The 13493-nt window shown below is 41.5% G+C and overlaps 1 long non-coding RNA gene across 1 annotated transcript; it reads right to left on the bottom strand.

Moving 5' to 3' along the window:
• Window positions 1-1727: 1727 nt before the first annotated feature.
• On the bottom strand, window positions 1728-2275 carry LOC128409596 (uncharacterized). The gene is made up of 2 exons (XR_008329263.1): window positions 2116-2275; window positions 1728-1900 (listed from the first exon to the last, which is right to left on the bottom strand). It is a non-coding gene; the product is annotated as an uncharacterized LOC128409596 (long non-coding RNA).
• Window positions 2276-13493: the final 11218 nt, after the last annotated feature.

Below are 13493 nucleotides of genomic sequence, written 5' to 3' on the forward strand. Positions count from 1 at the left end.
GCTACTGGTTCTGGCCTGACTCCTCAGGCTGAGCGAGCTGTCAGTCAGGCAAAGATTGACTTCTCAGACTGGCTTCTTCCTGGCTGGACTCCAAACCCTAAAAAATGTATTTTAGATGTATGACATAGTAGACGGATGACATAATGAAGGGCAGCTAAGGGCAGTGTTAAAAGTCAGTTTTAAACTTAAAAATACAAATTACTTCAGAGTTCCCAAATTAGTCACTGTGTTGTGTCTACGCACAACACAACTCTCACATTAACAAGGCAAAGTGGTAAAAACCTTATTCTATCAACTCATATTTTAAAATGCTTAAGCAAAGCTGTGATTAAAAAAACCCCTCACAAATCTCCCCAAACAAACTAAGGTACTTCTCATGGTGATTTCTTCTGTGGTACTTTCTTCCCACATATTTTTAAATATTACACTGAAAATGATTATGGTAGTTTAGTAGTTGGTGATTTGCATAGTTTTTGTTAGTCTGTTGTGTCAGTGCATACCATTAAGTACTCTTAATGCATTGATTTAAAACTCATTAGAGTCATTGCAAATGATTAGGTCAGTAGAAGAGTCCACATAATTAGTGAAATAATGATGGCATAATGACACCGACTGGGGTTCAGTTCTCACTGAGGTGTCAATTCTGCGCCTGGGAGGTCAGGGAGTTCACATGACTGAATGCTCCTCTGCCCACAAAAATCCCTCCACACAGGACTTTAGATACCAGGAAGGGTACAAACCTAGCCTCCACCCTAATATACTAGCGTCTGCAAGCAGAATTGTTTTTTTTAATGGATCAGTATTTGATCGCATGCACCCCCTGCTTGAGGGATGAAGTGGTATAGTCTAGAGACAGTTTTGTTTTGTTTTTGTTTGACTAAGGGCTAAACAAACAATCTATTATGTTGTATGTAATGTGATCGCAGGACATTCATTTTTTCATATTTAGTCATGTTTACCAGTGTGGAAGTGGCACGACACAGCATCAGTAGAAATTATCTAAGACTCAAAACTCCCCCCCCCCAAAAAAAACACCCTATACTTTTAACAAATAATGGGACTGTCTGAGGGGATACATCAGACAAAATGTGCTTCAATTTTTTTTTTAACAAGCTCCATCCCCAAATGGATCTACAGTACATCTAGTTTCCCAGGTCTTTCCAAATCTGCATCTGCAATTGGTTGAAAGATGTTTTAAGGGTATTTCCAAAAAAAATTAAATTGTTTTATTGCTTGCCGTCTGCCACCCTTCAGGAGGAAGAACAGGAGAAGAATAGAAAAATAATAGAATAAAATAAAATAAAATATAGTTCTGAAAAAACTAATTTCACCACAAAGGATGAAACAAACCACTTCCAAGATTACTTAGACTACCCATAGTAGATAGCAAGGCTTGGTAAGGATAATTTTATCCAAAAGTTTAACATTTTCTATATGCAACCATTTATATTGTTGTTATAGTTAGTTTAGATCTATATACCTATGAAGAGACCTCTCTCTCTCTCTCTCTCTCTCTCTCTCTCTGTGTGTGTGTGTGTGTGTAAGGGGGAAACACCTGCAATGATTGTATAATTTGTTTGGGGCTATCTCCAAGAGAATAAAATCCCTAGAGGCCCACAACTGAGCCCTATAGAGAAGACATGGAACACATTTCTAGTATACATCTGCAATTGTGCTGCTACCAAAGATCCACCCCTCATTCTATAGAAACATAAAACACATAATGCTATTTTCTGGCACTTTCTCCTTTGTAAACTCTACATGTTGTGTCCAGTTGTTTGTGAGGTCTTCTCTGAAAAACAACAACTTTGGTCTCTTGATCATTCTGGTGCAGTCTTTGTTTTTAGAACCGTTCCCAAATGTCTGAAGAAGGCGTTGTAGATGACACAGTATTATTGAGCTACATCAAGAAATAATATTTTCATCGTCAATTGGGGTGGATATCTTGCGGTAAACTCCCACCCTTACTTAAGAATAAAGAAAATATCACTTTAGGGGGATAGATATCAGAATAATTTTTGATAGATTAGTGGCAGGGACATTAAAGCAAAATTGAAACCATGCCAGCCAAGAAAAACAAAATGCATTGCACATTCTGTTTTTGCCTTTTCTTACACTTTACACCTTCAGTCTGCTTATGTCATTGGCTCAACGGTTCTGTTTGTTTTAAATAAATCCCACAGTCTGTGATGCACATTGTCATGTGCACTTCACACCCAGAAGTTGCAGACCATTGATGGCAAGGTTTCTGGCCCAGCAGTCCAGATCTTTATCTTCCCCCTTGCCATGGGCCATCTTTGATAGGTGTGTAGAACCATCCACTTGTCAATCATCTGATGTCATAATGGCATTGTCCCACCCACTTGTTGAATTTGACCCATAGAAGTTGGAGGGAGATACAGCCAAGGAGGATTGAACTCCTGCCTCATTTGCTGATATGTAGGGAGCTCAATCCTGATTTCTAGGCATGTCTGTATCTGCCACATACTTTACATGACATGTGTGGGGCGGTTGGGCATATTTTGAAGGAAAATAGCTTCATGGGCCAAATGGGGAAATCTGGTGGGCCAAATTTGGTCTGGCAGGGGGAGAATCCATGATGTAGACACATGTAAGATATTAGGTCAAAAACCCCACTGCAGACTAATTCAAGCAGTTTAGGTGAGAGAGCATGTCACAATAGGTCCCCATTAAAAGTCAGGATCTACAGCAAGTCCTCATTAAATGTAGATGTCCAGACATGGCCAATGTTTGCATATAATTCTGGGTAGCTGAAAAACTGTCGGGGGGGGGGCATGGCTTAATTCTGCAGCTACTGTTTCCCAATATGATGGGCATGCAAATATGGAACTGTGATAACTCATGAAATAGTGCATGTGGGAAACAGTTTTTTGAGCCACAGAGAGGAAGTTACCTGCCACCACTGTGCTGAGAATAATTACTACAACCTTGTAAACAACGAACAAGAAACTAGTCTCTGCAGCCGTCTAAAGGCATGTAATCGGAAGCGGATGCCGGCACTTCACTGCCACCATGCAAGGCAGTATTGCAAGAAAGTGAATTGATCTGGAATGCTGGGCACATGCCAAGAAAACCTTGCAACCATCTGACACTTCATCATGCAACGCCAGTCACAGAGAGTCAATTTGGCAAGATGTGGACTGCCAGAAGGAGGCAGAGGACAAATGCCTTGAAACAGAGGGCTACATGCATTATTATCAGCCCAACATCAAAACTCCTTTGCAATGAGTTGGGTTCTTCCCAATAATTCCATCCCCATTGGGCTACAGCAGGCATGTCCAAAGTCCATTTTGGGGGCCTAATCCGGCCCTCCGGTCCATTTACTCTCTCTGTGTTCTCTCTCTGCGTTCTAAAAAAACAGGTCAATAATTTGGGGTAAAATTATATAAAAAGCTCAACAACTTTAATCCTAAAAAAAGGTCAAAAACCTTGGTCGGCCCTCATGTATATTCACTTCATCAAATCTGGCCCTCTTTGAAAAAAGTTTGGGCACCCCTGGGCTACAGTATTCTTTGCTGTGGAAAATGTTGAGAACCTGCCCGTTCAGTTGTTGTGTCAGCCTTTCATGCCAATTTTCTGCAATGGTGTTCTTTGTATCCTTGCTGACATCCACACGAACAACTCCAGAAACTCCAAGGATCTGTTTCCATTGATGAGAATGCTTCCTTTTGCTGTGTAGGAAAGTACTGAAGTAGGAGTGGAGTTAATGATGTTTTATTAGGACAGAATGGTTTAAACCACACATTCTGCCATAAATGGAACACACTATGTTCAGTAATGTACTGGAACATGAACAGTGAGGGATGGGAAGAGGGGAGCTGGAATGCTGATGTCATCTACCAGATTTCCAGGGTAAATGATGGACTTGCCTTGCTCTGGCAAATGAATGAGGCGACAGTGGAGCTTTAGGTTTTACTCTTGTTGTAATAAAGGAAGTTAGAGAATGAAGGAAATAGTCAAAGCAGAGTTTAGATACTTCTATCCTACTTCAAAGTCCAACACATTTCTGGTCTTGTCAATTCGAGTGAAGATTTCCCCCCCATACCTAGACTTTTTAAATACCTAGCCCTCTGTTTATTAAATTTGTTGTTAACTTTGAGAGTGCAATGAATTCTGTTTTGTTGTATTTATACAGTTGTTTCTTTTTTATCACTGTTTTATGTCTTACTTTGAGTTTCATTTCTTTCTTTTTTGACTTGTACTCCACCCAACGAACTTAATATTATGGAGTTGTACATAAATTTTAAAAATGCAAGATTGATTGCATATCTCATCCAAATGTAAAGGTTGCTCATCAGGCAGCTGAATATATTTTGCTTAAACTCAATATTTTGTGGAGATTGAGCCTACACAGCAGTTCAATGGAGCCTACTCTCAGGTAACTGTGCATAGGATTGCAGTTGCCCCACATGGTTGATGAGGGATATGAATCTAGGTCTCCCCTGTCCAATTTCAACACACTAACCAGTAGGGATTGGATTTTTTTTTATTCAGTTCCCAATATACAAATCAAAACACAGCCATGCTTTGAAATGTGCACTTCTCCAGCAGTTCTCTAGCTACACAATGTGTACAAAAATGCATATATACAAAGGTAAAGTGAGCATAAGAAATGCATATATTAGTGAAAATAGCATGCAAAAAACGCATTACATAAAGGAAAACTGCTGTGCAAAAATGTGTAAACAAAGCAAAATCTGCACTAAAAGGTTGCTGAATTTTCATGAGGACTTTTTTTTGAAGGGCGGGATTCACAAACAGATATGGAAATGCGGACATGGGAAAAATGAGAAACGGAGAGAAACCAAATCAACCGCTTTGCCCATCCCTACAAACCAGCACTCTACCCTTTGCCACAGCTGTGTTCAATGACTGTTTGCTTATCATAATAAATTCAGCATTATTCTATTGGGCATTTTTTGTGAGGGAAGTGGGGAGTGTTTACACACACAGAAAGATGCATCAATACACCTGCCATTTTCTCTTCTCCAGAGACAGAGCTTGGGTGGCTATCATGATGAGTTCCTGCACTTCAAAAGTTACTGCTACACCACTGGCTATGTCCAGTCAATCAAAGGTATGCATGGCTTGACGCTGAAGTGACTGAAGAAATGATCTGAAAGGCGTTCTGAGGGGAACCAATCTAATGAGTTCCACAATATAATTTGAGGGATCACAGTGTGCAGGGATGCACTGCAATCTGCGGCTATCATGTATTATTTCAACTACTGCTATAGAAAAGTGGGAGGCTGAGAGTAAACTTGGAAGAAATCCTTTGATTACTGCAGTCATGTCTCTGAAATGAGTGTTTTTCTGTATATTATGGATTTTATGGGAAAAAATTATCATGGAGGGTATTTGGAACTGCATATAGAAACATTTCAGGCACTGGTTTTTCTTCTGAGAGTTTGTATAAATTGCATTGGTCCTGGTTCCTGACGTGCCTGGTAGCACCAGGCAGCAGAATCAGACCCTTCACCATCTCCTCACTGCCACTCCTCTTCTTTCCCAGCTGTCTGCTTCTTCTTCATCCTCCAGCCACGTCTCCTGCTCTTTCTCTCCTCTCCTTTGCAGCACTATTGGGGGCGGGGCGGGGCATTGCATCCCTCTATGGAGAGCAGGCTCCCATTGGATGTAAGGCCAGGAGATTTTGCTGCCCGAAGGGAAGGACAATATGATGTCCCACCACACCACCTTTCCATGTATAGGAGTCCAATGGACTAGCTCTTGAATCTAGCTTCAGGATGTTGGTAATGGGACAACATCTACCACTACACCTGAGGGAACCAGGCAAGCTTAGAGGGTGCAGGGCAGGCTATGGGGCACACACAGTTCTGCCCTCCAGTACCTGCCATTTCCCACCCGCCAGCACCTCCTGCCTGAGTGGCCACCTCATTCTACCGGAGAGAGCAAATCATGCACCCATTTCAAGGGTGGGAGGGACACGGCTAAGGGACAGGATGCCACAGAAACACACAGCCCCAGAGCTGGCCCTGGTTTCTGACACTTGGAGACAATTGAGAAACTTGAAGGCACATATCTGCAGCACAAGTTCATCCACAGGCACTATGTTGTTGTACAGACAAGGAAGGAAAAGTTTAATGCCGCATCAGCCGAAATGCAGTGAGAGCAGACAATCGTAGATCTTAGAGCACCTCAAAAGGTATCATTGCTGAAATGGGAAAGAGTAATTATGTGTCAGAACAGCAGCTTGTGTACCATTAAGCTCTGGCACTCCCTCACGAACATCTTGAGAGAGAGCTAACAAATGCAAAGGTGATGGATCACATGGAAATATCTCATCATGTACTTTGCGGGTGGAAAGCAGAGTGGTTTAACACCGGTGTCACCTCTCCTTTGGCTCATCCTGTGGAAAGAAAATCCTTGCTAGGTGAGGGATCAAATGCAGTGTTTTGCTATGAAATCCTGAAAATTTTAAGAAAGAATATTTCATATTATTTAAAACATGCGGTCTATCTCAATCACATAGTGACAGCAAACATTCTGTGTAAGGCACAGGAAAGCTATTGAAATCACATGTGAAGGAAGAGAGGGTTTTCTGTGACATTTTGGCTCATCATCTGCTGTCATTGAATTATTTTTCTATGGACAATTCTGTAATAAAATGTTTGGTTTTGTGGGCAGAGATGCTGTGCTAAGGAATGCAAAGTTTTAGGACATTTGTGGGGGTTTTTTGCTGTGTTATTATTATTTATTAAATTTATTTCCTGCACTTCCTGACAAAGGAGCCAAGGGCAGCAAAAACACATAAATTAAGACAATTCAAACACAATCCCAATACAGATCAGGAGAAATCTCTACCTAAAAGGATAGTTGGAAGAGGGAGGGTCTTCAGTAGGCTGCCTCCTCCTGGCTTCATCTGTTGAAACAGCTGCAAAATGAGAGTTGTCTTTTTAGTGCATTATTATTATTATTATTATTATTATTATTATTATTATTATTATTGACCTGGTGATTCTCACTGCCTCTTTCAAAGTTATGCAAGATTTTTAGCTGTGCAGTATAAGCAAAGAGCTCAGTTAGGTGGGAAAGTCCCACTTTAATTAACAGCAAAATACTATTGGCAGTGTTTTGGGGCTTCGCTCATTTTACCAAAAAGTAAATTGTCAGTTGTGCTTGTTAACATGGACTGATAATTATAAGTCTCATACATAAACATATTTTTCTTGACAAATTTTCACCTAGCAGCCTCATTAGAATAATGAAAGGTACTATGAGCAAATGAGTGCAAATCCTGGAAAAAACCTTCTGTCTGCTCATTGCTTTTCTGACATCACAGCAGTTCTCATAGAGCCTGCAGAGATATTAGTCCAACTGGCTTAACTATGTGTAAATAGCTTCTCATGTGAGTGGCTAACCTGTTTAACTACAGTGGTACCTCGGGTTAAGTACTTAATTTGTTCCGGAGGTCCATTCTTAACCGGAACCTGTTCTCAACCTGAAGCACCACTTTAGCTAATGGGGCCTCCTGCTGCCGCTGTGCCACCGGAGCCTGATTTCTGTTCTTATCCTGAAGCAAAGTTCTTAACCTGAAGCACTATTTCTGGGTTAGCGGAGTGCGTAACCTGAAGCGTATGTAACCCGAGGTACCACTGTATTTGTAAAAATGGGAGGAGGAGCCTCTTGGAAGATCACAGCTCCTTTTCCATGATTACACATGTGCAGGTAAGGCAGCTGAGCTAACAACTACCTCAGCTTGTTGCTGAAGAGTTTTTGAGTCATGCAAATGGAGACGAAATTGCAACCAAACCTTATGCGGTCTAGCTAAGTCAGGCATTCCCAACCTGCTGCCCTCCAGATGTTTTGGCCTACAACTCCCATGATTCCTAGCTAACAGGACCAGTGGTCAGGGATGATGGGATTTGTAGTCCAAAACATCTGGAGGGCAGCAGGTTGGGGATGCCTGATCTAAATCATACTCAGAGTAGATCCAGCAAAATCAACAGACTTGAGTTACTCATAACTCATTTAAGTCCATATATTATTATGATGTAGTCAGATACAACCTGGTATATCTGGCGATAATAACAAGTTTAGGGTGCAATGCTTCAGAGGTGGATTTGGGACAGTGTGTGCAGTGTGGTCGCACCAGGAGCACAGCTGAGGAGGGCGCCTTCTCAAAGCCCAGTAAATGCTTGTCTGGCTTTGGGAAGGAGGCTTAAAGAAGAAGAAGAGGAAGAAGAAGAAGAAGAAGAAGAAGAAGAAGAAGAAGAAGAAGAGGAGGAGGAGGAGTTTGGATTTGATATCCCGCTTTATCACTACCCTAAGGAGTCTCAAAGCAGCTAACATTCTCCTTTCCCTTCCTTCCCCACAACAAACACTCTGTGAGGTGAGTGAGACTGAGAGACTTCAGAGAAGTGTGACTAGCCCAAGGTCACCCAGCAGCTGCATGTGGAGGAGCAGAGACGCAAACCCGGTTCACCAGATTACGAGTCCACAGCTCTTAACCACTACACCTCACTGGTTCTTGAAGGATCTGATAGGGTCCTAGAGTCCTCCTTGCTCCTTCCCAAAGCCAGGCAAGCACTTCCCTGGCTTTGGGGTGGAGTTGGAGAGCCCTAGGACCCTGCCAGAGACTCATGCCTCCTTCCCAAAGCTCCTGGCACTGCAAGGGCTGGGCGGGGGCTCAAATGGCCTTGCACAGGGTGGCATTTTACCAAGGTTTGCACTCTCCCCACATTTACGCAGAGAGACTGACTTCAGAGTAGGCATGCATAGGATTATTCAACTAAAATTGTTATTAGCCACTGATATTCCTAAAAAATCCTTAAAAAATTAAATCCTTTAATCCTTAAAAAACAACTAGTTTTCATCACCACTACACTTTGTTGGTTATGGGTAGTGCAGGGCTCTAGGCTGGTTGATGGGGTGATTAGAACATTAATTAGGAAGTGGGAAGTGGGAACAAGGTGGAGTGCTATTGTTTAGAAGGTCAGAAGGTAACTATTTGGAAGAACGATGGGCTGGGAACAGTTTGGTACATTAGGCAGGAAGTACATAACTGTGGAGACTAAGAAAGCTTTGGGAAGGGATATTGGCTGGAATTAGATTAGGATACACTTTGGGATGGATAATTACAGTGTTTCAGGAAAGAGGGGTAATAATTCTGGGGTGCGCGCACGTTGTACAATAAAGTTATCTGCTCCCATCCCTCATATTAACCTACACATGATTCCAGAGATGTTTCATGTGCAGAAAGACTTTTCATTCATAATCTAACAACTTCTGCATTCTTCAGCAGCTATGAAGGTTGAAACAAATGATACTTATGGCTGTGTTCAGCATTTTAACTTGAATTCATTTGAAAGTAATAGGGTTAAAACTATTTGGAAAATGATAAGGAAAGTTAAGATGTTGCCATCGAAGGATTGGAATGCTTAAAATTATACCTTTAAGTTTTTGATGTTTACATTTTCCTAACCCTGTGTCTTAAATGTATTCTTAGTAGTGTCACTCCATTAAGTGTTATATGCTAATGATATAATTGAGCTCTCTAATTAATACTAATGACAGGTGCTGATGACACAAGTGCACACTACAGTCAAGATAGGCTCTCCTCAGGGTTATCAGAAGGTCTTGCTTCAAACATTTCCCAAATTCTCAATCTTCCTTCCAAACTTTATCTTTCAGACACATTTCTTGACATTTTGCATCTGCTCAAGTTTACTTTTGGAAGCTGTTTTAACCCTGCCTACTAAGAAAGTTCCATTTTCAGCTTAAAAAAAGTTTTTTTTAATGGAACAAGTTTCAACAAGAGGAGCTCAAGACTATGGTATCTCTAGAGGCCATAATGCTCTAGTGAAAATGGGGTGGGCATAAGGACTTCTAAATTCTTCTCTGGCTTGGATTTCAATCTGAGCAGCAAGCCAGAGAGGAACTAATTCCTCCCACTTGCCTACTTTTGAGCTACCTTCCACTTGTAGAGATGCGGCTGGTCCGTTAGAAGTGGCAAGAGGAAAGGAGAGACACTTCTCTCCATCTTGACTGTAACTGGAGCACAGCTATAGCAGTGTGATAGCAGTCCTGAAAAATATCATTTCCCCTAGAGCCAGGAATACCAGCTTGGCCCTACAACTGTGGGTCCCAGGGCCGTGGGTGCCTTGCAGTATGCATGGCCCTGGTGCCAAAATTTGTGGGTGCCTGGCCCATTCATGAGGAAATTTGTGGGTGCTCGGGTACCCAGGGCCCCAGGGAGCCGGCACCTGTGCCTAGAGCTATGTAGTAACAGAGTGCTTCAGATGTACGAGTATAGGAAAGAGATTTCCCTCAATATTTCCTCTCACCTGTTGCTTAAGGCCAATACTAGCATGGCAGCAGCAAGGTAAACCTGTGAAAAGAGGGGGTCAAGAGGCAGGTGGGTTAATGGAAGGGGAAGGAAGTTTGGATAATGATTGATGGGGTAAAGAGGGTGTTTGGGGATTTACAAGGGCCTGGTGCATTGAGAAATCTCATCATATTCCTGAGGCTGTTATTCAGGATATGATTATATTTGACTTACACATTCATCATTTTCTTTGTATGTCACCTTTCCATGGTTACAACCATACTCAAGGCAGCTTACAACATAAAAAGCCCACATAATTGCAAATATAAAAAGTAGTCATAAGTAAATAAAGCATCAAAATGTGCACAACCAACTTGATCAATTTCCACATACAGTGGTACCTCGGGTTAAGTACTTAATTCGTTCCGGAGGTCCGTACTTAACCTGAAACTGTTCTTAACCTGAAGCACCACTTTAGCTAATGGGGCCTCCTGCTGCTGCCGCGCTGCCGGAGCCCGATTTCTGTTCTCATCCTGAAGCAAAGTTCTTAACCTGAAGCACTATTTCTGGGTTAGCGGAGTCTGAAACCTGAAGCGTATGTAACCTGAGGTACCACTGTAATTCATAAGATCTAAAATACAAATACAAAATGAATATCAATAAGAACAATCCCCTAAGAAATACCCCAAACCAAGAATCTATTCAGCAGCCTCAGCTTTTGTAGCTGGGGTCAGTGAGGGCTCCATCCTTCTAGGCCAGGTGAAAGGCAGGGAGCAGGTCTTCCAGGACTCACACACCCCTCCATATTTGTGGAAGTGAGTGCGTGTGAATAGCTTGGATTGCCAAGTCTAATTATGACTTGAACTAGGAGTGGGGCTCCTAATAGCTCTAGTTTCAACTTCAAATTACTTAGACTTAAAATAAAGCCCAAGGCTGCAAATTATTGGCTTACATAGGCTACAAGGTTCACAACACAATCAATCACTTCCCACCTTCCTCAGCAATGTTTGATGTATTCAGTAAACTTTTTCTTCTAGGCTGTGCTTCTGCACAGTGGCTAGGAGAAGGTAGCTGAATATGTTGTTGGATTCCAACTCCTTTCAGCACAAACAATAGTCAATGTTGTGAGTTGTCGTCCAACATCTGGAGGGAACCATGTTTCCTTCCCCTGAGCTACTGAATAAGCAGCTTTACTTGAATTCCTTCCCTTTATCAGAAACTTTCTTGGTACAGGGATGTACTTAGTCAGTATATTTAATGCTGCACAAACCTTCAGAAATAGGTTAAGTTTATTCTGTCTTCTTTTTCTATCTGCAGAAGCATCTGTTGTTTTAGTGGGAGCCACGGTTCCTTTGATAAAGGCACTGTATATGGAGATATTTCTCCCTGAAAAGCAACAAGCTTCAAAGCGCTCTGCCCAGCTGTTCCCCCCGCTCGTCTGCTTCAGTGAGCTTGCCACTAGGGACCCATGTTTTGCAGATATCCTAGTCGTTTTTGTCCAATACGCCTTACAAAAAAATGAACAGCTTTCTGAGCTGCAGACCTATTATCCAGCTCCAATCTTGCCAAGATCATTTCCATTAACTCCTTCTATTGCATCCAGCTCTCTGCAGTTATTACAATTTAGAAGCATACAGAGAATATGTTTCTTGCATTAGCTTCCATGGAGGTCATCCCTCATGACAACACACACAGTTTTGTGTGTTATTAGTTGAGGACCTACGTGTTGACAAATGAATGAATGAATTAACAGGAGTGTTGGTTTTTTTAAATATGTTGAGTGATCAAGGGATTTGCAATACAGCAAGCCAACCAGGCAGGTATAGGGGAACATTCACTTCAAATTCAATGTGACCCCTGCCCCCATCTTCTGTTTTACACAGCCCAGAATAACTTTCCCCACAACCTAAATATCAGCATTTGCTACGTGCTGGTAAAGTTGCAAGGAGGAAATAAACCAATGACCCACTTAATTCAGCACAGCTGATAGTTAAGGTTTTATTTTTGGTATTTTATTAATCAGGCACACATTCGATATGTAACCAGTAGCCTATAAGTGAAAGTGAATGATAGCGCCTGTGTCAGAGTGAGTCCCCAAGCAGCACTTCTTGGGAACAGACCCAGAAAGGTTATCAGTTTCCAGATGGCCAGTCTTGGGCTCCACATGTCATGCCTGAAATTGCTCAAAACAATATTCAGAAAGAACTCTAGGACTTCTTATTTGTTGGTTCATGATATTTGGATCAGTTACCACAGCATATTTAATTCCAGGGGCATATCTTTGCTGATCTTTAGTGTGTGTGTGTGTGTCACACATACGTATTATGTATATGCTGGCGCATATATATATATATGTAGAAAAAAATCAAATTAATATAACTAATGTATTTAGTATTTTATACTATATTAATTTATTTTCAATGCCCAGTTTTTCGCAGTTTGATCACCATCTAAGTAAAAGTGTCATTGAGGTCTCAGAAGGGAGGGAGTCACAGGCACCACTGCCAGTTGGCTGAAGCATAGCATCAATGCCAACTGGGCAAAACATCTGCTCTTCCACCTGGAAGGATGATGATGGCAATCTGCAGCCTTAACAATGGATAAAGGAGGGGGGAAATGTATGGCTAATAATTATACAATCACTGCTTCCAACCCATTTTCTATTTGGAAATTAGCACAAATTAGTCCTTATTGAAGTTATTTAACAAATAATCTGCTGGCTGTAATTGCAGTCCGCTTTACAAAATGGAGCATTACAAATGTCAAAATGTGCAATCACCATTCACAAGATCTTAGGAAATGCCGCACAATGTTAGACCAAAGGTTCACCAAGCCTCTGCCAGTGACCAGGAACCGGGTGCTTCAAAGGAAACTTCCCATCTTTCTGATCAATTGCATAGGCAAGTATAGATTCTTCATTATGAATTAAATTCTTAAGTAGAAACCAGAGTTAATGTCCATTGCACAAATGCCATCCTTGCCACACATGATGCCGAATTACATTATGTAAAATCTGCACCTGTGTACATCCTCTGGGTACACTACTGCCAAAATGTGTTTTGCAAATTCAGGTATATATGCTTTGGTTCCTATAATCTTGAAGATTGTACCGTCCCATTGTGCTACCTTAGATAAGTTACTTGTGGAGGCTGTTAAGAGAACTGAAAATAGCAATAATGCCGTATAG

This window comes from Podarcis raffonei, chromosome 2, assembly GCF_027172205.1.
Source record: "Podarcis raffonei isolate rPodRaf1 chromosome 2, rPodRaf1.pri, whole genome shotgun sequence".
NCBI lineage: Eukaryota > Metazoa > Chordata > Lepidosauria > Squamata > Lacertidae > Podarcis > Podarcis raffonei.